Source organism: Lepus europaeus, chromosome 4 (assembly GCF_033115175.1).
Source record: "Lepus europaeus isolate LE1 chromosome 4, mLepTim1.pri, whole genome shotgun sequence".
NCBI lineage: Eukaryota > Metazoa > Chordata > Mammalia > Lagomorpha > Leporidae > Lepus > Lepus europaeus.
Window position 1 is genome coordinate 88,655,300 of NC_084830.1, and position 26,182 is coordinate 88,681,481.

The following is a 26,182-nucleotide window of genomic DNA, read 5'->3' on the forward strand; positions in this document are numbered from 1 at the left end:
TTATTTGAGAGTCAGAGAGAGCGAGCGAGCGAGCGAGTGCAGAAAGGTCTCATTCACAGGTTCATTTCTCAAATGCCTGCAATTGCTGGGGTTAGGCCAGGGCCAGAGCCAGGAGTGCAATCCAGATCTCTCACATAGGAGGCAGGAACCCAATTACTTGAGCCATCACTCCTGTCTTCCAACATCTGCAGTGGCAATGAGCTGGAGTCAGGAGCTGGAGCTGGGAATCAAACTCAGGCACTTCAATGTGGGATGCAGGTATCTTAAAGACTGGGTCAAAGGCCCATTCCTCCAGGAATGTATGCTTTAACTGATGCTTGAGCATTTGTGCATGATAATTGACTTGTATAATCAATGTAGTATGTTACTACCATCATAAAAAAGAAATGGTATAGAATATGTTCTACTCCTTGTGTGTGTGCACATGTGTATATATCACAAAAATCATTATTTCAAGAATTTTGTATTTTACTGTTGTATTCACACATACATACATGTGTATGGATTCATGTATGCATGTTTATGTATTTACACAAGCTGATTCACAACATAAAATGTATTTCTTATTATGCACATTTTTAAAAAAACAGAGAACCCAACCCTGTTCTAGATCCATACAACTAAGTTTCAAATCTCAGCTTCTCTATCAGGCTGTGCCCTCAAAGATCTCTGTGCCTTACATTCTTTGTCTTCTAATTAAGGCTTCTATATGTGAATAGAGTTTAAATGAAATAATTCACAGATTAACATGTTGGATGTGGTGCACAGTACTCAATATGCATACCCTTGTTATAGCTAAAGGTAGGAACTAATTCCACAAGACTGTAACTTCCCCAAGGTCAGGCAGCTAATAAACGATAGTAATAAAGCCAGAATGGCAGACCTGATGCCATTACTACACCAGCTCAACTCCAGTGACATGAAACAGGACCACGGAAATGCAGCACAGAATCACACTGGAGGTAGAAGCCCAGAGTGAGGGAACACAGGAATGAATGAATGAATGAATGAAGACAACATTATTTTTCTCTCCCTTCCTTTTTGCCCTCCCATAGACTTTATGTGAAAGGAACATTTGCACACAAATGTAGAGATCACTTCTTTTTAAATTTTGTCTTCTTTTCCTTCACAAAGGACATAAAAACTATTATTTGCATGAACACATACAAATAGCATCCGATAGTCACAAAACTATGCTTTGCTAAATCCAGGTAACTTTGATAAATGAATGGAAAGAAATGTCCCACTTTCAACAGCACTTTCTCTTCTAGAATTGTGTGCGAGTCAGAGGACCTCACCATTTTCTATATGGGAGCAAATCTTCCTATATGGTAGATATCAGTATCCCATAACATAATAAGGACAGTACTTCTTTTTCTCTAATCAGTTGTTATAAATAGTCTTTTGTTTTCCTTTCAAATTTAGTAACTGAAACAACTTACAAAGTGATTTTAGGGAAAACATTCTGTGTAGAAGGACAATGTTTCCAAAACATCTAACATGTTGAATTTGTTCATCTCAGGTTCCTTTCACTCCTGAGGACTTCCTCACTTTCTGAGCAACCCACAGACGAGAAAGCTCTAACAATATCAACTTCACTGTATCTTCCAGACTGTCAAATTATCTCATAAATTTTTGTCTCCATTATTTGTAATTAAATATTCAAACAAAATTAAGTGCAACATAATTCTCCCTATCCATCTCTTCTTTTTAATTGCTGATACTTACTGAGCAGAGCAAACATCATCCATTATGTATCAAAATACTTAATTCAACTCTTTAACAGCTTTGGCTAATACATTCTTAGTTTTCAGATGCAAAGTATTGTTGTCATATTAATTTTTAAAATTTTCTTGGGAGACAGAGAGGAAAAGAGACAGAAATAGAGAGAACGCTCAACCACTGGTTCAATTACCAAAATTTGTCCTGTTCCTCTTAGTAGAACTGCATCCTGAGAACATCTTGAATATGCCATTCCTCCCTGATATTGGAGTTTTACTACACAAAGATCCCTCATCAGTCAATCACACTGTAACCAGAAGCCACATGCCTGAGAAATTCAATTTCTGACAAGGGGTTCTAGCACAGATTAGTAATATGTCCCTGGAGTCAGGCACACCTAGATGTGAGGTTAGCTTTGCCTGGAAACTATGTTTTCATGAGCAAGACTTCAACTTCCCTCCCAACCTTTTTTTTTAAAAAAAAGATGGGACAAATAATGGTGTGCATATTATAAGGGTGATGAGAAGTCAATGAGGATGTCCAGTCACTGGGATGCTCCTATGGCCTGACTCATGACTAGTAGTACCATTCCCCTTGGGCTCCATTCTTGACCTGCTACTTGAAACTGCTTTGCTGAAGTATAAACATAACTCTGTCATCTCCAAATATTTTTTCACAAAGAATGGGCAGAAAGCCATGCATTAACAGCACTGTTACTACAACAGAAACAGGAAGATGTTGGAAAATCTTTTTTTAAAGGCTTTCTGGAGCCAGGTGGGTAAGCTTATTGGTTAAGCTTACCATATCAGAGTACATTGGTTCATCTCCTGGCCTCAACTCCCAACTTCCAACTTCCAGTGAATGCAGACCTTGAGAGACAGTGGTGATGACTCAAGTAACTGGGCTTCTGTCACCCGAGTGGGAGACCTGGATTGAGTTCCAAGCTTCCAGCTCTGGCCTGGTCCTGAGCCTGCCATTGCGGGCATTTGGGAGGTAAGCCAGTGGATGGGAGCTCTATCTCTCTCCCTTGCCACGTCTCAAAGAAGTACCTAATTTTCTAGAAAGGCTTTGTAGTGAGCATATGAATCATGCAGTGTGAGTTATGTAACTTCACAAACTCCAGAGGAAGCTTTAGAAAGAGATCTGATGTAGCTGAAGTGACTCAAACTTCAAGACAAGAGGACACTTATCTAGACAAACAAAAGAGTATGGATCTTGAAAGAAGAGATAAGATTAAAAAAATGATTTCCTATTATACAAGTAATTGGATGATGTATGCTCCACTTTTTAATACAGGAATTCTACAACTGTTTCCATTTTGCTCAAAGAAAGTAGAAAAGGCCTGTTCTTGCATAGAACAAGAAGGATCTCAGGAAAAAAGCTCTTAAAGAGAGAGGAAAAAATCTTCCAATTTTGTTTGAGGATCTATAACGCAGGACTTCTCAAACTAGAAATCCATGCAAATCACCCAGGGATCCTATTAAAACACACATGTTGGTTCTAATTCAAGTGATTTGAGATGTGGTCCAAGACCTTGCACTTCTAACAAGCAGCTGAGGGCCAGACTTGCAGTAGCAAAGCCCTGAGTGTCCAATGAGGCAAAGCAAAGCCAACTGCAGGTCAACAGATCATTTCTCAACCGTCAGAGTCTGATTTTACTTCCCCTTTACACTGAACACTTGTGCACGTCTACACAACGCACATGCATACATGCACATACATATGCCCTACACATGATGTGAACTCTTTCATTGACAAAGGGGTCTGATTATCTTCTCATTTGGTCCTGTGGGATTGCAGTCCTGAAGACACTGTCCAGGGAAGAGCCAGAAGCAAGGTACACAGATTGCACACAGAAGCTCAATCCAAAGGACAGGTGTGAGATAACAAGAGAAACAGAGACCCCTGGCCCAGGCTGTCCACTCTCACCTGTGCTACCCCCACTACTCAGCCTTCACGTAGAGTGGTGTCCCTCTCAATCTAGAGGCCTCACCTGATTCCATCAAATTGACTCCCGACCCAGCAAGGCTCTGACACATGGCCAGTGTGAACTGTGTTCAGAGGATGGAATATGCCTGCCTTCCTCTTCATCACCTCCTAAATCCTGCCCTTCAGGGGCTTCCTCAAGGATCACCAGTGCAACTTTCCTTGCAGGTCACTAGTATGACAGTTCCTGAGCCACTTCTCCTAATCTACCCCTCCTCTTTTTAACGTATTCCTGCCCAGCTTTGGTCTATGTCACTTGAAAATGCCTTCAACTCCTGCTCTTCTTTTATTCAAAACTTCTGGCAGAATCCCTCACAAAGAGTGAACATTACAAGCAACACAAGCCCTTGTATTAGGTCAACATGACAGGTGAGTGATGGCTATTTGGAATGTTCTTGTCTCTGGTACCTGTATAACTGACTTCTTCACTTCCTTCAGTTCTCTGCTCAAATGTTTCCTTCTGGAGCCTTCTTTCTGCTCTCTTTTCCCTCTACTTTATTTTTTTTTCTTTTTTCATGGAAGTTATCATTTGGCATGTTATGTATTTATTAGCTTTCTTGGAATCTTCTCTGTATTTTCTCTCTGGAATATATCATGCTTTATCATTGATGCCAGTAATAATAACTGATGTATAAAAAGACCTGATTGGGGCTGTGAAATGCTTCAGTGAATGTATTTGAGAATCTGAACAATGCAGAGAAAAATCACAAATTCATGTGGATTGGTGATACCATAAAACCAACGTCATCAAACTCAGCTGGTCCTTAAGCTTACCAAATTTCTCTACTTTATTCCTCCATTCTCTTAAGTGACTATTTCAACCATCATCTCTTCAAACAAAGAATTCTGCTATGTCACAACCCACACCCTAACAGGTAGCCTTGGCCCCTAATTAAAAGAGAGAAGAGGGGTTTCCAGACTGCCAGAGCAGTCCCTGCATTTTCACAGTGCCCTTCTCCTTCCTCCACCTAAAACAGACCATTGTTTCCACCTGTGCTCGAGATACCTTTGCTCTGTGTCGTAGAAATATTGCAAGTGAAACCAAATTTACTCTCCAGTATCACTGATGCTAACCTCAATAACAGTCTCCCTTTCTTCCTTCACTTTCTCTGTTATAATCTGAATATGGCTTGTCCTCCCTAAACTCTTATTGAGAGGTAATCCTCATATGAGATATTAAGAAGTGGGAGCAGGTAGGGCCTTTAACAGTGAATCCAGCTCAGCCCTCAAGAACAGATTAGCCCATTCACATTAGCCATGAATTAATGTTAATGGTAATATTTTTTTCTTTTTTTAAAGGGTTTATTTATTTACTTGAGAGGCAGAGCTACAGACAGAGAGAGGGAAAGACAGAGAGAGGTCCTCCATCCACTGGTACACTCCCCAAGTGGCTGCAACAGCTGGAGCTAGACGGTTCTGAAGCCAGGAACCAGGAGCTTCCTCTGAGTCTCGCACATGTGTGCAGGAGCCCAAGCACTTGGGCTATTCTCTACTGCTTTCCCAGGGCTTTAGCAGGGAGCTGAATCAGAAGTGGAGCATCCAGGACTTGAACCCATGCCCATATGGGATACCGGCACTGCAAGAAGATGCTCAATCTACTACGCCATAGCATCAGCCCTGGTTAATGGTAATTGTGAGAGTAGGTCTGCTGTAAAAGCCTGCTTGATCAGGTTTCTCACTCTGTGATGATCTTTTTTAGAAGGATTTTTTTTTTTTTTTTGACAGGCAGAGTGTATAGTGAAAGAGAGAGGCAGAGAGAAAGGTCTTCCTTTTTGCCGTTGGTTCACCCTCCAATGGCCGCTGCGGCCGGCGCATCTCGCTGATCTGAAGCCAGGAGCCAGGTGCTTCTCCTGGTCTCCCATGCGGGTGCAGAGCCCAAGGACTTGGGCCACCCTCCACTGCCGGGCCATAGCAGAGAGCTGGCCTGGAAGAGGGGCAACCGGGATAGAATCCGGCGCCCCAACCGGGACTAGAACCCGGTGTGCCGGCGCTGCAAGGTGGAGGATTAGCCTGTTAAGCCACGGCGCCGGCCACTCTGTGATGATCTTTGGCACCTCAGGACTCTGCCAGCCAGAAAAGCATCACTATGTGTGGTCCAATAACTTTACACTAGAACTATGAGCCAAAATAAATCTTTCTACATAACATAACCACTCTGCGGTATTGTGTTAGCAACAGAAAATGACTAAGACACATTCTCTGTCCCTCTCCTGTAGCTTTCATTCTTTTGAATTATATTCAAACATGCTCTGACTCTCCAGCTGAAAACATAACAACATGGAGCTGGTTGTTGTGGCATAGTGGGTTAAGCCACCATAGGCAATGGTGTATTATGTATTAGAGTTCAAGTCTCAACTGTTCCACTTCCAACCCAGCTCCCAGCTAATGTGCCTGGGAAGACAGAAGATTGTCCAAGTACTTGGACTCCTGCAGCCACATAAGAGACGTGGATGGAGCTCCTGGATCCTTCAGCCTGGCTCATCCCAGCTATTGCAGTCCTTTAGGGAGTGAACCAGTGAATGGATGATCTCTTTCTCTCTCTTTCTCTCTCTCTCTCTCTCTCTCTCTCTCTCTCTCTCTCTCTCTCTCTCTATCTCTCTCTCCTCCCTCCCTCCCTCTGTGTGTGTGTGTGTCTGTGTGTAAGTGTGTGAATGGAAATCCTTTCTCTGTGTCTCCCTCAGTCCGCTGCTCTCTCTGTCATGCTGCCTTTCAAATAAATAAACTAAATCTTTAAAAAAGAAAACACAATAGGTACTAAAGAAAGGAAAGAACAGAGAAGAAAAGGAAAATAAAAATTTCCAGCCTTCCATCTCCTATCCATCCCAAATCCCCATCTTCAATCATCTTCCACCTCCTCATCCCCAAGTCTGAGGCTGTCCACCACCTACAGAAATCTGGTTTCTCCCACCACACTTCAGCAAAATGACTCTTGCTCAGGTCCCTCAGATGGTCTCTCCTATGTTACCAAAGCCAATAAACAACATCCTTCAGTCAAGTAATGAATTAAGATAAACACAGATGATGTCAGTGGAAAGGACAGCCTGTAAAAATAGAATATGACTTGAATGCTACTTCCTTCTTAAGGAGATACAGCTCACAGAGAAACCACACAGCACTAGGCAGTTTTACCCCCACAGACACACAGGTGTGTGACAGAATCAGAGAATTTTTTTCCCTCAAACTTTCCCAGAGGGAAGAAGTCCCTTGAGGGCACCACTTCAATATCTTAGAAAACTCTTTTCTTGACTCAGAATATGGATAACCAGTCAAGTAAGTGGAAATAAAAAAAATATTTTATTTTAAGACTGAGATCTTTAAACTATCCATTTTCAAAACTCAATAGATGTTCATGCATTCTCAGGATTTGCTGGGAAAAAAAAAAAAAAACATGTTCTGGCTTTTGTTTGTTCACTCTAAGATTAATATTTCCCTATTCAAAAGTCATTTCAGTTCAGCTGGGATGTAAGAATATTTGCAGAAGCTTCCAGTTCTCTTGCAGCTGTGCAGATGAAGCACTTAGATTCTATGCCCACTGACGCCAGGATTATCCTATAAACAAAATGCTGGTGTACTTTTCCCCAAAATTCCACTCCTAAATCTAAGTCATGGCCATGCACCTGTGTTTCAACATCCTGAATAGCAGCACTGCTGCATGCATAACAATTGGCGCCATTTGCACATTGATTACCTTTGTTATTCATTTTTTTTTAAAGAGAATCTTGAGTAAAGCAAAGATGGCAGAATAGGGAGGGAGCTTACTGCTCTAGTCTAGGGGAAGATAGTTTAAAAAGTGAAAAACTGGAGAGAGTACAATCTCAGGGAATAATTGGGGAAAAACTGCAGAAATCTCCATGTAAATTAGAGGGATTTGTAGACCTACATGGAGGGTGTGGATGTATACAACTCAGAACCCCAGCAGCAGAGAGCCTCAGCATCAGCTTTGGGGTGAGGTTATACCACACTGCAGCAGCCCAAGCTACTGACAATAAAGCTGAGGGAAAAACCTAGTGTGAGTTCAGCTTGGAGCCCTGTGGAGGACATGTACCTACCAACCTAGAGTGAAAAAAGGGGGGCACATTTCTCTCTCCCTGACCACCCGGCACCATCTTATAACTAGCTGAGAGAGGCCAGGCACCATTTTGGACACACATACCAACTGCACCAGCTCATGTCTGCGTGTCCAGTAACCAATTTAGAAGAGACACCTGAGCCTAGCTGGGAGAACTGACAGGGGACTGGGTGCTCATGACTGTGGGAGCTTTGTGTGCTAGTACTGTGAAAACATTGTAGCTATGTGGGAGGGTATAGGGTATGGCTGGGATGTTGAGCAGTCACTGTGGGCAGCTCCACACGGTTGGGGCCTCTGATTCCCTGGTGAAGGTCATTGCAGTATTATCCTTGTTCCCACCATAGACTGCACAGAATCTTGGTGTGGTTCTTGTGGCAGTGTGTATGACAATCATACCTACTGGGGCTAGCGCCCAGGCATTGGTCTCCTTTGAGGACAGGAGATATGCATGAGAATATGCCAAAAGAGCAGAATATATCTCCTCTTGAAAAAAAAAAATTACTACACACAACTTGGGTGTTACTTGGACACTCTCCTTACCCTGGCGTTTTGTACAGAGCTCCCTGGCCACACACAGCACACACCTCTGGGTATTCATTGAAAGAGCAGACATTCCACTAAGCCACAGAGGTATAGTTCAAATATAAAAGCTATCACAGGGAAAAAAAATAAACAAAACAAGTACACCACAAATGCCAAATAATAAATGCAGCAATTCACGAAACAGGAATAGGGAGCCGGTGTCATGGAGCAATAGGATATTCCTCTGCATGTAGCGCCAGCATCCCATATGGGAGCCAGGTTCTAGTCCCAGTTGTTCCTTTTCCAGTCCAGCTCTTTGCTGTGGCCCGCGAAGGCAGTGGAGGATGGCCTAAGTCCTTGGGCCCCTGCACCCATGTGGGAGACCAGGAGAAAGAACCTGGCTCCTGGCTTCAAAAGTCTGTGTAGTTCCGGCTGTTGCGGCCATTTGGAGAGTGAACCAACAGAAGGAAGACCTTTCTCTCTGTCTCTCCCTCTCACTGTCTGTAACTCTAACTCTCAAATAAAATAAATAAAATCTTTAAAAAAAAGAAAAAGAAAAGTGGACTCTCACTTTAAAAAAAAAAAAAAGAAACAAGAATAAGGAAGGTAACATGATGCCCCCAAAAGAATACAACACTTCAGTACTAGAATGTGAAGATAAAGAGATTGATGAAATGCCAGAAAAGAAATTCAAAAAATTGACTGTAGGATTACTTAGAACTAATCAGAAGCAGATTCATGAACTAAAAAAATACATACATGACATGAATGAAAATTTATCCTACAGAATTTAGATTTTAAAGAGAAATCAAAATGAAATATTGGAAATGAAGAATTCAAAATAACAAAAAATGTGGTGGAAAGCCTTAACAACAGAATCAGTTAGGAAGAAAGAATAACCAAATTAGAAGATAAATCTCTGGAAATTTCAGTCAGACCAAAAAACAGAAGAAGAAAATCAAAAACTAAAAAACAATGTCAGATATATATGGGATACTATCAAACAACCCAACATATGGGTCTTAGGAGTTCCTGAAGTGTAGAAAAAGGGAATGGATTAGAAGGCCTTTTTGGTGAAATAATTACAGAAAATTTTCCTAATTTGGAGAAAGAAAGGACGTACAAGAAACACATACAACTCATAATAGACATAATCAAAAAAGATCCTCATCATGACACATTGTAGTCGAACTCTTCACAGTAAAACATAACGTGCATGATAGAGATGCCAGATTACTTTCAGAGGATCTCCAATTAGACTCACTGTGGACCTCTCATCAGAAACCCAACAGGCTAGAAGAGAATGTTAGGATATATTCCAAATCTCAAGAGAAAAATCTGTCAACCAGAAGACTGTACCTGAAAAGCTCTCATTTATGAATGAAGGTGAAATAAAGACCTTCCTCCATAACAAACAGATATTGAGATAATTTGTCACCACTCATTCAGCCTTACAAAAGATGCTTAAGGATGTGCTACACACAGAAACATGACCATCATTATGAAAGAAAGTAAAGGAAGAAAAGCTCCTAGTAAAAGTACAAAAGAAATCCAAAGTAAAAAATAGGAATAGTTATGGGAAAATAGCAGGGCAAAGTTATTATTTATCAATAGTCACCTTGAATGTAAATGGCCTCAACTCTACAGTCAAAAGGTACAGACTGGCTGAATGAATTGAAAACAAAACCCATCTATTTTTTGCCTATCAAAAAACCTATCTCACCAACAAAGAGATACACAGGCTGAAAGTGAAAAGATGGAAAAAGATATTCCATGCTAACAGAAACCAAAGAAAAGAGCTGGGTTAGTCACTGTAATATCAGACAAAATAGACTTTAACCAAAAACTGTTAAAAGAGACAAAGAAAGGCACATGTAATGATTACAGGATCAATTTGACAGGAATATATGACTATTATAAACATATATACACCTAATTACAGGGCACCTAGCTATTTAAAAGAAATGTTAATGTGTGCAAAGGGAGACATGAACTCCAATACAAAAGTAATGTGAGACTTCAAAACTCCACATTCAGCAATAGACTGATCAACCAGACAGAAAATCAGCAAGGAAACAACAGAGTTAATTGACACTATAGACCAAATAGACCTAATGGATAGCCACAGAACTTTTCATCATACAGATGCAAAATACATGTTCTTCTCACCAGTGCATGGAACTGCTCTAGGATAGACCACATTCTAGGTCCTACAGCAAGTCTCAGCAAACTCAAAAAAACTGAAATCATACAAGGCATCTTCTCTGACCACAATGGAATGAAGCTGGAAATCAACAACTTCAGTATCTCTAGAACATGTGTAAACACATGGAGACTGAATAACATGCTCCATAATGAACAGTGGGTCATTGAAGAAATCAAAAGAGAAGTCAAAATATTTCTGTAAATGAATGAAGGTGACAATACAAAATATCAAATCATATGGGATACAACAAATGCAGTGTTAAGAGGAAAGTTTATGGGAGCCAGTGCCATGGCTCACTTGGTTAATCCTCCACCTGTGGTGCCAGAATCCCATATGGGTGCCGGGTTCTAGTCCCGGTTGCTCCTCTTCCAGGCCAGCTCTCTGCTGTAGCCCGGGAGGGCAGTAGAGGATGGTCCAAGTGCTTGGGCCCCTGCACCCACGTGAAAGACCAGAAAGAAGCACCTGGTTCCTGGCTTTGGATCGGCATAGTTCCAGCCATAGCGGCCATTTGGGGGGTGAACCAATGGAAGGAAGACCTTTCTCTCTGTCTCTCTCTCACTGTCTAACTCTGTCAAATAAAAAAAAATAAACAAATAAATTTTAAAAAAAGATGCAACAGAGAAAGAGAATTACAGACCAATATCTTTGATGAACATAGATGCAAAAATCCTCAACAAAATTCTAGCTAATTGAATTCAGCAATACATCAGAAAGATCATTCAGCCAGAACAAGTGGGATTTATCCCTGGTATGCAAATCAATATGATACATCACATTAACAAACTTCAGAAAACCATATGATTATCCCAACAGAGGAAGCATTTGATAAAATATAATACCCTTTCATGATGAAAACTCTAAGTAAATTGGGTATGGAAGGAAGATTCCTCAACAAAATCAAGGCAATTTATGACAAACCCATGGACAGTGTCCTATTGAATGGGGAAAATTTGAAAGCATTCCCACTGAGATCCACAAACAGACAAGTATGCCTATTCTCAGCAATGCAATTCGATAAGGTCCTGAAACTTTTTAACAACAGTTATCAGGCAAGAAAAAGAAATCAAAGGGATTCAAATTGTGAAGGAGGAATTCAAACTATCCCTATTTGGAGATGACACAATTCTATATATAGGGGATCCAAAGTACTCTATTAAGAGACTATTGGAACTCAAAGAAGAGTTCGGAAAAGTTAAGGACATAAAATCAACACACCAAAATCAAAAGTCTTTGTATACACAGACAATGCCATAGCTAAGAAAGAACATCTGGCTGGCGCCGCAGCTCACTAGGCTAATCCTCCACCTTGCAGCGCCGGCACACCGGGGGTTCTAGTCCCGGTCGGGGCACCGATCCTGTCCCGGTTGCCCCTCTTCCAGGCCAGCTCTCTGCTGTGGCCAGGGAGTGCAGTGGAAGATGGCCCAAGTCCTTGGGTCCTGCATCCCATGGGAGACCAGGATAAGCACCTGGCTCCTGCCATTGGATCAGCACAGTGCGCCGGCCGCAGCACTCCTACTGCGGCGGCCATTGGAGGGTGAACCAACGGCAAAAAGGAAGACCTTTCTCTCTGTCTCTCTCTCACTGTCCACTCTGCCTGTCAAAAATAAAAAAAAAGAAAGAACATCTAAGATCAATCCCATTCACAATAATACAAAAAGAAGTATATACCTTGGAATATATTTTAACCAAGGACATCAAACATCTCTATGGTGAGAATTACAAAACATTAAGAAAGAAATAGAAGAAGACACAAAAAATGGAAAAATCCTAATGTTCATGGATTAGAAGAATCAATCTCATCAAAATGTCCATATTACCAAAAGCATTTTACAGATTGAATGTGATACCAATCAAAATACCAAAGACATTCTTCTCAGATATAGAAAAAAAAGGATGCTGAAATTCATATGGAAGCACAGGAAACCCCAAATAGCTAAAGCACTCTTATACAACAAAAACAAAGCAGGAGGCATCATAATACCAGATTTCAAGATATAATACAGGGCAGTTATGATCAGCAGCCAGGAACTGATATTAAAACAGATGGACAGATCAATGCCAGAAATCAATGCACACTTCTTCAACCAACTTATCTTTGACAAAGGAGCTAAAATCAATCCCTGGAGCAAGGACTGTCTCTTTAACAAATGATGCTGAGCAAACTGGATCTCCATATACAGAAGTATGAAGCAAGACCTCAACCTTACACTTTACACAAAATTCCACTCAAAATGGACCAAAGACCTAAATCTATGACCCCATACTATCAATTATTAGAGATAATTAGGGAAACCTGGCAGAACATTGACATAGGCAAAGAATTGTTGGAAAAGACCCAGAGGCACAGGCAATCAAAGACAAAATTGACAAATGAGATTATACATCAAGCCGAGAAGCTTCTGCACTGCAAAAGAAACACTCAGGAAAGTCAAGAGGTAACTGACAGAATGAGAGAAATTATTTGCAAACTATGCAACTAATAAAGGATTAATAACCAGATTATATAAAGCAATCAAGAAAATCAACAACAAAAATAAACCAAACAACCACAGTTAAGAAATTGGCAAAGGACTTAAGCAGGTTTTTTTTTCTTTTTAAAAAATATATTTATTTATTTGAAAGGCCAAGTAACAGACAGAAATAGAGATCTTCCATCCACACATTCACTCCCCAAATGCCTGCAACAGTCAGAGCTTGGCCAAGCTGAAGCTGGGAGCTAGAACTCCACCTGCATCTTCTGCATGGGTGGCAGAAACCCACGTACTTGGGCCACCATCTGTTGCCTCTAAAGTGCATTAGCAGGAAGTTGTATCAGAAGCATGGAGTAGCCAGGACTTGAACCAGGCAACATGATTTGGGATTTAAGCATCCCAAATGATAGCTTAACCTGCTGCAATGCAATGCTTGCCCTTGGAATTTTTTAATGGAAGGATGATTATATATACCATTTAATGTCCTTGTAACCTGCTTTGCCAGTTTGTTAATATGGAAAGTTAATTAGGTATTTTCCTGAACTATAGTAAAAACAATGATACATAAAGCATCTAGAAAACAGCAAAGTATTCTGAAAATGTGAATTACAACAGATCAAAAACCAGCTTCATTTACTTGTTCAAATTTTTCATAACCATGTTTGGACAGATTGTCTTATCTGCTCTCTCATTTTACACTAATTTCATAAATGTCTTTTATAAATTACAGTGTGTATGCAGTAGATAATACAAAAGTATAAGTCAGCTGTTTTTTGCTCAGAAACTCTGGTTGTCAAAAACAGCAGTGTATCTTATGAGATCTAGTGGGGAACCAAATTTAAAACAAACAAAAATATTTGAAGTTTACTACATAGAGAAAATATTCAATAATCATTCATCTGTACATTCACATTATATGTATTTTCTCATAGTCAAAAAACTGATTCAAATGACTTAAGTTATCACCATTTAAAGAGAAAAGTCTGCAATAATTTGAAACCATGGAATTATCTTAATTTCACTATTGTTTGCTTTTTTCAGAAGTTCTTCCAGTTCTTTTGTCACATACCAGTAGCTTTTAATCTCACTGGGATCTGGGTTCAAAGTTACATTCTTCCTCACAAACAAAATATAATCAATTTCATATTCACCCCAAATATAATCAGACTGAGCTTTGTAGTGAATTCATGTTAGATAATTTATTTCTTCTGGAGGAACCCCTTCCATAGGAATTCCTAGTTCAGCTTTTAAATGCCTCTTCTTACTCCAATGGCATCATTTTCTTCAAGTTCATGTGGGTTACTTAATGGATGACTAAAACAAGTATTGGTAAAACAACCTGAAAAGGTAATTTTAGCATCTGATCTCTGCTGTAGCAGAAGCTTATTTTTGGTATTGAATAAGAAGACACTAAAAGCTCAGTGAAATAACCCTTTCTCGATGTTTTCATTCAGGTGACAGTTCTTGGTCTCAGCCCCAATTTTATTGTCATTTTCATCAATAAGAATACACACTTCTGCCAGAAGTTGAACCTGTTGCTCATCAAGATGGTCACCATATATTTTAGGAATCATTAAAAAATATCTAATCTGCCCCAAGAGTATTTGCCCCCAGCCCTCTTGCTCCACCATGTCACTCCCATGCTGCCCTGAGGTGTGTATTCTGGAACCTCAAACACAGGACCCCGTGGCATTTTTCAAAAGAGGAAATCCAATGGCCAATATACACATGAAAACATGCTCAGGACAACTAGCCATCAGGGAAATGCAAATCAAAACCACAGTGAAGTTTCACTCATCCCTGGATGAATGGTTTTCATACAGAAATCAACAAATGCTGGCAAGGATGGGGGAAAAAGGTACCCTAATCCACTGTTGGTGAGAATGTAAACTGGCACAGCAGCTGTGGAAGACAATATGGAGACACCTCAGAAATCTGAATGTAGATCTACCATATGACCTAGCCATCCCACTCCTAGAAATTTACTCAAGGGAATGAAATCAGCATATGAAAGAGTTATCTGTACCCCCATGTTTATTGCAGCTCAATTAAAAATAGCTAAGATATGGCATCAACTCAAATTCCTGTCAACTGAAGACTGGATAAAAAAATTATGGGATATGTATACCATGGAATAATATATAATGGTAAAAAAAATGAAATCCTGTCATTTGCAACAAAATAGATGAAACTGGAAAACATCATACTTAGTGAAATAAGCCAGTCCCAGGAGGACAAAAACCATATGTTCTCCCTGACCTATGATAACTAATAGAGCACCTAAATACAATCTATAGAAGTGAAATTTACACTTTGAGATGAAATGACTTTGAACAGCCCTTGTCTCAACTGCTGAGGAACAGGTTTTTGTTGTTTTTTTTTTTTCCATACAATTTGTTGAACTCTTTACTTAGTATAGAGTTAATCATATGTGTATAAAGTTAATTGAAAATAGATTTTAATAAAAAATAAGTTTGGGAATAGGAGAGGGGGGAGGAAGAGGGGTGGGAGTGTAAGTGGGCGGGTAGGTATGGTGGGAAGACTCACTATATTCCTAAAGTTGTATTATTAAATGCATGATGTTTCTGGTGGGGAAAAAAAAGAGAGAATCTTCCATATTCTTTCTCCATAAAGACAAATCAATCATTGATTTATTGTAAAGGTCAAACATAAAGAGCTGAAATGTCAGGGTTCACTGAGTGTTTGGTCTGTCAGCCAGAGGTCATCACATGCCTGTATCATAGTTTTCTGTTTCCAATGACATGTTTTAAATGGGTTTAAAGTGCAGAGAGTCACATGAGATAGACACAATCACTGTTTCTCTTGCTTCATGTGATGAGGCATGGTGCTCTTTTAAGATGGAGTCACTGAATATTGACTTCAAAGGCTTCCTCTAAGGCAGACTTGACCACATCACTCTGCATTCCCAGATCTGCATCCAGAGAGGGGCTGAGTAAAAGTCAAGGCCAGCTCAAAGTCTGTTGTGTCTTTAGGTACTACTCATGGAGTTGCTCCTTTCTCCTGGCCTTGACATCTGAAACTATGGAAGGTCTAGAACACTAGTTTTGCTTAGGGTCAGGCACTGAACTGTATATGATGGGCATCAAAACATTCCAGTTGCCTCACAAGAGGAATTAAGGGACCAGTATTGTGGTGCAACAGGTTAAATGCAACTTGTCACACTGGTATTTCATATCAGAGTGCTGGTTTGAGTCCCAGCTGTGTGAATCTGCTTTCAATCCAGCTTCCTGCTAATGTGTATGAGAAGGCAGTTGAAGATGTCCCCAGAACTTGAGCCCCTACCACTCATTTGGGAGACCAAGACAGAGTTCCAGTCTCCTGGGTCCAGTTATGATCATTTAGGGAGTGAACTTGCAGATGGAAGGTATCTATTCTCTCCCCCCCCATCCTTTTTCCCTCTCTACTTTTCTCTCCGTTGTTTTCTACCATTCAAATAAAATATTTTAAAGAAAGAGGAGGAGAGAAAGTTAAAAACAGAAAAACCCTGAGTTTATTAATTAGTTCCTTGCATCTGATAGTACTCCAGGCAGCCCATCCAGGTAGAATTCACCTCACTGTAATGTCATGACTGGTTCTCTCATCTCTGTTTATTCAACTGAATGGAATTCCCGGAGGGTGAGAAAACACAGCCTGTTTATCTTTGAATTCTCCTCTTTTTTATAAAAGGATTCCTGTTTAAGATTATTTTTGAAAACAGTGTTATTGTTTCAGTTTGCACATTTTAAGGTAAAGACATATCACATAAACCAATTATGCCTGAATTCTATAATTTTGGCTAATTTTGTGAAACACTTGATTGATAGATACTATTTGACTAAAAAATGAGTGAATGCCTAGGAAATAACACTTTATGAGATTTCAGTGGGGAGACCCAAAAGCAAATTTAGTTTTAATTGACAGTTTTTCAGCAGTAAAGTAGCTAGAACTGAAAATCTAATGAACTTCTCTGGATTTTGATTGGATTATTTGTTAAGATGCCTCTGTTCCCTTGGCCATTCTCCACCTCCACCCTAGGATTACGAAAACACCATTTTCATTTTGAAATGTATCTGCTGAATCCTCCCCTGGTTTAAGTACAGCAAGATGTATTACAAAGTGTTATATGACTTGAAGAGTTTCTGGTGTGACTTAGGAACCAAGACAGGACCCCCAGTGACTGGGAGCAGCTTTGCAAGCGGACAACGACTAACCACAAGGGAGGGACAGACCACTGGGACCTCTATCAGTGTTCCCCAGGACAACGAAGCACTTTCCAGCCTTAAGTGGCTCACTTCCACACCTCAAGTTACAGCAAATGCACAACTTTTTGGCTGAGCTGGGTTCTTGAGCTGTCTGAAAAGATTGAATTGTATTCCTAGGGCGGGCATTTGGCATAACAGTTAAGACATTGTTTGGAAGCCAGCACTGGGTATCAAAGTGCCTAGGTTCAAGTACTGGTTCTGTTTCAGATTCTAACTTCCTACAAAATGCACACATCCAGGGAGGCAGCAGGTGATGGCTCAAATGGTTGGGTCACTGCCACCCACATGGGAGACTAGATTAATTTCCTGGCTCCCAGTAATTTGGGGGGATGAACCAGCAGGTGGGAGATTTTTTCTCTCTCTCTTTCTCTCTCTCTCCCTCCCTCCCTCTCACCTCTTCTCTTTTTTTTTTTTTTTTTTTGACAGGCAGAGTGGACAGTGAGAGAGACAGAGAGAAAGGTCACCTCTTCTCAAATTAAAAAAAATAAAGATTTATATAATTATTTATTTGAATGGCAGAGTTAGAGAGAAAGAGAGAGAAAGGGAGAGTCAGAGAGAGATCTTCCATCTGCTGGTTCACCCACCAAACTGCCAAAGCTGGGCCAATCTGAGGCGAGCATCTAGGATTTCTTTTGGGTCTTCCATGGGTATGCAGGGGCCCAAGCACTTGGGCCATTTTCTACTGCTTTCCCAGGCCATAGCAGAGACCTGGATCAGAAGAGGAGAAACCACAACATGAACCAGTGCCCAAATGGGATGCTGGCACTGCAGGTGGAGGCTTAGTCTACTATGCCACAGCACCAGCCGCCTTATTTTTTTATTTGAAAGTCAGACAGAGGAAGAGGGAGATCTCCTATCCACCAAGTCACTTCACAAAAGCCTGCAGCAGCTGGGTCTGAGCCAGGTAGAAGCCAGGAACATGGCACCCAATACAGAAAGAAATTGGAGCAGATATTTGGTAAACCAACTTATACTATCTGCTTCACAAACACAGGAATAGAAAAAAAAAATCTCTTCTCCAGGTGACTCACTTCAAGAGCAGGCAAACTTGTGCATTAACATATGCCTCACATGTAGAAGGGTCTTGCATTTGCTTTCAAGAGACACAAGCAGCTTGTATATATCCAGCAACTTTACACAGAGCTTAAAAATAAGGATGCATTTCCTTACCTGTAAATTGAACTGTTCCTCTTTTTGCAAATCAAAAACCTTTTTTCTTATAAACTGTCGATGCATGTCCTTTGCCCATTTTCAAAAAATACTTATCTTTTTGAAAGGCACAGTAACAGAGGGCGAGAGACAGGGAGAGCAATCTTCTATGTGTTGGTTCACTCCTCCAGTGCCCCCAACAGGCAAGCCTGGGCCAGAACAAAGCCAGGAACCAGGAACTCCAGCTGAGTCTCCCATGTAGGTAGCAGTTACCCAACTACTTGGGCCATCATTCACTGCCTTCCCAGGCACATTAGCAGAGAACTGAATAGGAAGCAGAGTAGTCGGACTCCAACTAGCATTCTGACATGGGATGCCAGCATCGCAAGCAGCAGCGTCACAACCGTTTTAAATGAATGATTGGTCTTTTTTTCTCTTATCATTCATTGAACATTTTTGTAAGGTAGGAAAAATAACATATAATATCTGAAAAGCTATTTTTCCAGTTTGTCAGATATCTTTTGCCTGTTTATTGCCTTTCTTTTGTCAAGTTGCCAAAGGATTTTCATACATTAATGGGCAACTAAACATATTTTTAAACAAATAAAAAGCCAACGAGTTAATCATTGGTAGGGAAATAGCACTTCTTACAAACTCTAGTTACCTGGAAAAAAAGCCTGCTAATTTGGATTTTTAAATGAGTAAGATCTGATATACTTATTTCTCCCATTTAACACAATTTTCAAGGAAAATGGCTTCATGTTAAAAGTTATAATATATGATTTCAAAATATCTTGCTAGGATTAGCAGAGGCCAGATGTTACCACAACTGGCTGCCTGGTATTTGGCAGGAACTTATTACATACTCGGATGAATTCTGAATTTCAAGTATGGGTAGGTCCACTATTAATAAAGAAAATGATGATGATCTTGTATTACACTTGAAAGCTTCACATTAACTCTCCAGTTAAAAATTAGGAAATGAAAATGGTCTGTCCCAGAGAAAAAGAAAACAGCAGACAGATTTCCCTGAGTTATCCAAATGCTTGACAGCTCTTCTGAAGCTCAAAACTTAGACTGAGGCTCCAGGAGTGATTATAATAAAATGCACTTAGTTTTTAAAAGTTTGTGAGCATGGTTTAAAAAAGATAAAAACCAAATCAAACTAACCCAAGGAGACACCATATTCCTAGTAGCAATAAGAATATTAAAGATAATGGGCCTGGGGCTGGCATTGGGTTACAGAGGGTTAAGCCAGCACTTGCAACACCGGCATCCCATATCAGAATTCTAGCTGGTACTCTGCTTCCAATCCAGTTTCCTGTTAATGCACCTGGGGAGGCAGAAGGCAGCTCAAGTGCTTGGGCCCTTGCCATCCTGGGAGACCAGGATGGAGCTTCTGGCCCTTGGTTTCAGCCTGGCCCATCCCGGGTCATTGTGGTCATTTGAGGAGTGAACCAGCACATGGAATCTCTCTCTCTCTCTCTCTCTCTCTCCCTCTCCCTCGCCCTCTCCCTCTCCCTGCCTTTCAATTGAATAAATAAATATTAAAAAAAAAAAAAGATAATGGGGCTGGGTTCAGCATTATGGCCAAGCAAGTGAAGCCACCACTTGGGATGCTTACATCCCATATCAGAGTGACTGGTTGAATCCAGGCTATTCTGTGCTTCCAATCTAGCTTCCTGACAATGCACCTGGCAGGTAGCAAGGGATGGCTAAGTACCTCAGTCCCTGCCACCTACTTGGGGGCCAAGATGGAGTTCCTGGTCCTCCTCACTTTGGCCTGATCCATCCCCAAGTGTTACAGTCATTTGGGCAAAGAAACAGCAGATGGAAGATACGTCTTTCTCTCCCTCCCTCCCTTTCTTTCTCCCTCTCTCCCTCTCTTTTTTTCAACTAAATTTTTCTAAGAAATGGGCCTTCAATCTTACTGCACTTTATGGTCAGAAACAAACTGAAGGCAATCCTGGGATCTGAAAACAAGGGAAAATCCATCTGCCCTGCCTTCAGGGGAGAACTCTCCATGTGAGCTGGAAGTTCAGGATGGATGGCAGGTGTGTCACAGGCAGAGCTAAACAGACAGGACAGCAACATAAGGAACAGCACCAGCAAGCAAACACATAGCCAGGAAGCACAGGAGAAGGGGCCCCATGGATGGAGAGCACAGTTGTCAGTTTGGGAACGGTGGACCTTGCATTCCAAATCAGGCAGGAATAAGTCAGGGGAAGCATTTGTGTACCTCGTGTCCAGATTATATTATTGAAGAGGAAGAAAGGGGATGAGGATACAATTACAACAAGAGAATTGGGGCCAGCACTGTGGTGTAACGGGTAAAGCCACTGCCTACAGTGCCGGCATCCCATATGAGCGTCAGTTTGAGTCCCGGCTGCTCCACTTCTGATCCAGCTCTCTGCTACGGCCTGGGAAAGCAGTAGAAGATGGCCCAAGTCCTTGGGCCCCTGCACCCACGTGGGAGACCTGGAAGAAGCCTCTGCCTCTGCCTCTGTAACTCTTTCAAACAAATAAATAAATCTTAAAAAAGAAAACACACACACACACACCAAGAGAATCCCTCTCATTTTACAGACAGTAAAACAAACCTCCCAAACAACAGAACAGCAAAAGATGCATTAGAACAACTGTTATATCAATAAGCGCTTTATGATGATATGCAAATGATTAACAACGATCAATGCTCTGATTACTTTTGCTATTTGCTTTTGTCCAATCAAAATTGTTAAGTGGAAAACACAGTTTCACAGTCCACAAAATGGTGCAGATTTCATTGTGTGCTCACTCTCACTTCACCAGGGAAAATGAGAATGGGATCACCTGCAGTGATAAATCACAGCTGTCACTGGGAGGCCCAGGGGTCTTCCCTGCCAGGCACAGGAGGGAACAAAGGCAGCTTAAGAGGCTGCTTCTGGGCAGGGGCAGTGTCAGCAGCACGACCAAAGATGCTTTCTAGGTGCCAGGCTTCTTCCAGGCCTGGGATGGAAAGTTCTCAGTTCTCAGTGGGTAGTCACCCCTGAGATGTCCTCAGAGGGAACTGACAGGCAAAACTAGATGGCCTGGTATTATCATGGATGGAGCGGGGTGAGTGGGGGCATGGTTCTGGGGTGCCCTGAACCCACACTCTTGGGTCAAACTGAGTCCTGACTCCACACCTTCCAGCCACGGGACTGACACCAACTGCAAAACTCAGTGGGAGGCATGCTACACAGGCATCCCGGGCGGCACATTCACAACTAAAATAGAACATATAAAAATCAGGAATCTACCTTGCTTTCATTGCAATGAAAAGAGAGTCCTCTCATAGTTTGCCGATTTTCATTTCATTCATTGACGGAATCAGTAAATATTAAATAACAATGGTATGCCAGACACCATACTATATGCTGCGGATCCTGCTCCAAACAGATCAGTTTCTGTTCTTATGGAGAACATATTTCAGAAAGTGGCAGAGTTTAAAAACGAAACTAACCAGTATAAGGCTGATAAAAGAGTCACTGATAGATATTACTGAGGAAGTGCAAGCCAGTATGTAAATATCAGGTACTAAATGGACTCATAAGAGTCTGTCCACCGCCATTAAGTTGGGTCTAAGCCTTCCCCTTGTCTCCCATCCTGCCAGGACTCCTTCCTCTGACTTCGCTCAGAGACCCATCCCCATGTGACCGCAGCAAAATCCTCAAATGCCTGCAGGTTTAATTACTTCTTGTATGGAAGAGAAAGACGAGCATTTTGCTGCAAGTCACAACATTTAGAGTTCACGAGAACAATATTCCTTTTTCAATTGTTGTTAGATCTGTTGTTTGTACAGTGAACTTAGAGAGCTTTTGTGTCTGCATCAGGCAATACTTTGGTACTTTTTTCACATACTGCTCATTCACAAGTCCTCCCATTCTGATCAGCAGATTTACCATTGACACTCACTACACACAGGAAAATTCTCAACACCTTTCAAACTGAGGCCTCAGCAGATGCTGAAGGCTGGAACCTGTTTAATGAACTTGATGAGGTTTACTGTTCTTCTCAGCCAGGTCGTCTTACCAGACGCATCCCCACACATTATGTAACAATTTCATGAATATCTGTATACAATTTCAAAACCAAAAATTAAACACATGGAAAGCAACTGAGGAACATGAACTGAGACAAGCGTTTATGAATAATGTAAAGACAACTGACACGGCTTTGACATTTGACACTAACACTTGGCACTGCTGAGGTTTCTACACAGCACAAAGTAAACAAGAACCTTATCTGATTGTATGATTGAGGTTAGAAGCAATTGACACAGCTGAATTTTCCTAGGCTTTAGCCAAATAGAGAACAAAATCTGTAATTCATTGTGTGTTTTTAAAAGGTGCAAAAATAATTCAGCTCAATACTATCTAATACTATAATAATTCATGCAGAGATTCTGACAAAGCCTTTTAAACAGGAAAGAAACCAATCTTCCGCTGTTCCTGTGCATGCAGTTTCTGCTCGGGCAGATGTGAGGTGAGTGAGTCCAGCTGCTGTAGCCCCAGAGAAGGTGTTCTTGTCTTTGGCAGAACTCCAAAGAGTTTCAAAGTTAGGTGTGTGTGTGTGTGTGTGCGCGCATGGCATGCAGTTTTTCTTCTGTAAAACGAAGTATTCACCTCAGGGTTACACACACATACATATTTTTTAATTTATTTATCTGAGAGGCAGACAGGCAAACAGACAGACAGCTGGCCAGGGCAAGGCCAGGCTAATGCAGGACGCCAGGAACTCAGCGCAAGTATTCCATGTGGGTGCTAAGAACTCAATTCCTTGAGCTATCACCACTGCCTCCCAGGGTCTGCACTAGCAGGAAACTGAAGTCAGGAGCTGAAGGTTGTACTGGCCCCTGGAACTCTGATAAACTCAGTATCTTAACAGTTATGCCAAATACCTCAAGGCTGTATTTTTCAAGTAATAATTTATTGAGCAAAACAAATCCATGAAAATCGCTAACACAGAGGTATAGACAGATTTGTTTCAACAGTTTCTTTCACCCATGTGAATCCAGAGAGTAGGTACCAGAACTCATTGTCTAGATATCAACTAGAATAATTCCACAGAGCTACCTAAATGTACCACTATTATAACTGTACTATTTTATAATAATTTAAAATGTTATTTTTTCTGTTTCTCATCAAGAATTATCCCATTCATACCATAATGCTATAGATCCTACATTGTAAACTACTCCTTAATTTCAGAATATCTGCAACTTGGACAAGTTTATGGTATTGTAACTATTTCTAGAATAACATGAGTGTCTGGTTCAATACCTTTGTACCCCTCAAAAGGATCATCTGGCAGGTGGTAAGTGCTTAAAATTTGGCTAAGTGTGAGATTGCAAAATGGTACAGCCACTTTGGAAGACAGTCTGGCAGTTTCTCACAAAACTAAACATTCTCCCCACATCTCCAGCAATCATGCTATGTGGAATCTAACCACATAAGTTACAAAATATTTGTCACACAAAACCCTGTGTAAAAATGTTCACAATAGTTGTAATAATAAGTTCTAAAAGTTGGAAGCAACCAAGACATCCTTTATCATCTGAATGGAGAAACTCTTACATATATCTATACAATGGAATAAGCATTAAAAAGAAATGAGCTATCAAGCCACAAAGATGTAGACAAACTCTAAATGAATATTGCTAAGTGAAAGAAACCCTAAAGGGAAAAGGGTGAGATTCCAATGAATATATGAATATTTTGGAAAAGACAAAACTATAGGCAGTAAAAATAACATTAGTTGGGGCCTGCACTGTGGCATAGTGGATAAAGTCACCGCCTACAGTGTCCGCATTCCATATGGGCACAGGCTCAAGTTCCAGCTGCTCCACTTCCTATTCAGCTCTCTGCTATGGCCTGGGAAAGCAGTGGAGATGGTCCAAGTCCTTGGGCCCCTGCACCCACATGGAAGACCCACATGAGCTCCTGGCTCCTGTTGCAGCCATTTGTGGAGTGAACTAGCAGACAGAAGCGCGCGCTCTCTCTCTCTATTTGTCTCTCTACTTCTGCCTCTCTCTTTTTGTAACTCTGCCTTTCATATAAATAAAAATAAATCTTCAAAAAAATAAATAAATCATTAGTTGCAAAGAGTTAGGTAGTGGGAAGTGGGGATGAGGGATGAACAGGTGGAGCCCAAGGGATTTTTAGGGCTATGAAATTGCTCTGTGTGATCATGTAATTATGAATATACATTATTATACATTTTTCAAAAGCCATAGAACACGTACAACATGAAGAGTGACCCCCAGTGAAAACTATGAACCTTTTATTTAAAGATAATGTATCCATATTGGTCCACCCATTAAAATGAATGTGCCATACAAATGCAAGATGTTAATAACAGAGGAAATTAGAAATGGCAGAGGAGAGGGTATGGCAGAGTGTATGGGCACTTTCCATTCAATTTTTCTATAAACTTAAAACTTCTCAAATGAAAATAAACTGAGGCAGGGGTTTGTGAGTCTCAACAGTATGTTCCTCTGAGGCATATCTGCTGTGCTATTTCTCACCACGATCAAAAAGTATCAAAGATGGAGAATTCACCATATCGAATCATCTGAATGGCCCTGGCCACTTAGGGATCTACTCTGCACCTATGGAGTTCACTTCCACAAGGAAGACAGGCAAGTCTTAATAGGAGTCAAAATGTGTCCAGGGAACCAAGGTAAAGTGGAATCAAATTTGGAGGCAATCTCCTTTTAGCTAAACAAGAAACCCAGGTATGAACATCAAGGACAGTCACCTTTAGCTCAGGAAGCTGGTCCATCAGCAGGCTGCATGGCCAGGAGTCACCAGTGAGCTCTGTCCAGAAGTTTCCTGGCTAACTGGTGTTGGCTGGAAAAGCAAACCTCTGTCTGACAGCACATAAGTTAATGCACCCTTGTAAAAGTTCAAGATAGTTATTACCGAGTTGTCACAGGCCCATTAATTATCCACTGCACTGTATTTAGCTGTACTCTGGTAAATCTTTCCTAATTGCCCAGCCTGCATTTACAGAGCATCTTTATTTAACACACTCCCAACTCTGTTTATGTTTATGTCTTTTCCGATAACTCATTAAGCTGAGTTCCTAACCAGTACTATCAGAATCTCTAGTGAGCACCCAGCCAAGCCCACTTAAGTGCTCTCATCATGCTCACTCCTTACAAGGCATTTTAAACTTCCAAATATTTTGCAAGTACACCCCTCATTTCCTTTTCCCTGCCTCTGAAGAACGCAGACAACTTTCTTTTTTTTTTTTTTTTTTTTTTTTGACAGACAGAGTGGACAGTGAGAGAGTGAGACAGAGAGAAAGGTCTTCCTTTTGCCGTTGGTTCACCCTCCAATGGCCGCCGCGGTAGCGCGCTGCGGCCGGCGCAACACGCTGTTCCGATGGCAGGAGCCAGGTGCTTCTCCTGGTCTCCCATGGGGTGCAGGACCCAAGGACTTGGGCCATCCTCCACTGCACTCCCTGGCCACAGCAGAGAGCTGGCCTGGAAGAGGGGCAACCGGGACAGGATCGGTGCCCCAACCGGGACTAGAACCCGGTGTGCCGGCGCCGCAAGGCGGAGGATTAGCCTGTTGAGCCACGGCGCCGGCTTACAGACAACTTTCTTCTTCGCTATTTTCAACCTGTGCTCTAGGTTAACTGTTGGAAAATACACATGAGCACCTGAGCCTCCTCTGCCAGTGCTGTCCATTCCTGAAGAGAATGAAAGCCAGACTCCTTAGAAACTGCCTAAGGCCCTGGTGAGTTTGGCCTTGAACACATTTCTCAT

At 41.2% G+C, this 26,182-nt stretch overlaps 1 protein-coding gene and 1 pseudogene across 1 annotated transcript in view; both read right to left on the minus strand.

The window, feature by feature from the left end:
- XKR4 (XK related 4) overlaps positions 1-26,182 on the minus strand; it is a 474,714-nt gene that overhangs the window by 428,428 nt on the left and 20,104 nt on the right. The gene's annotated exons all lie outside the window — the stretch shown is intronic.
- LOC133758424 (isopentenyl-diphosphate Delta-isomerase 1-like) lies at positions 13,884-14,571 on the minus strand (annotated as a pseudogene).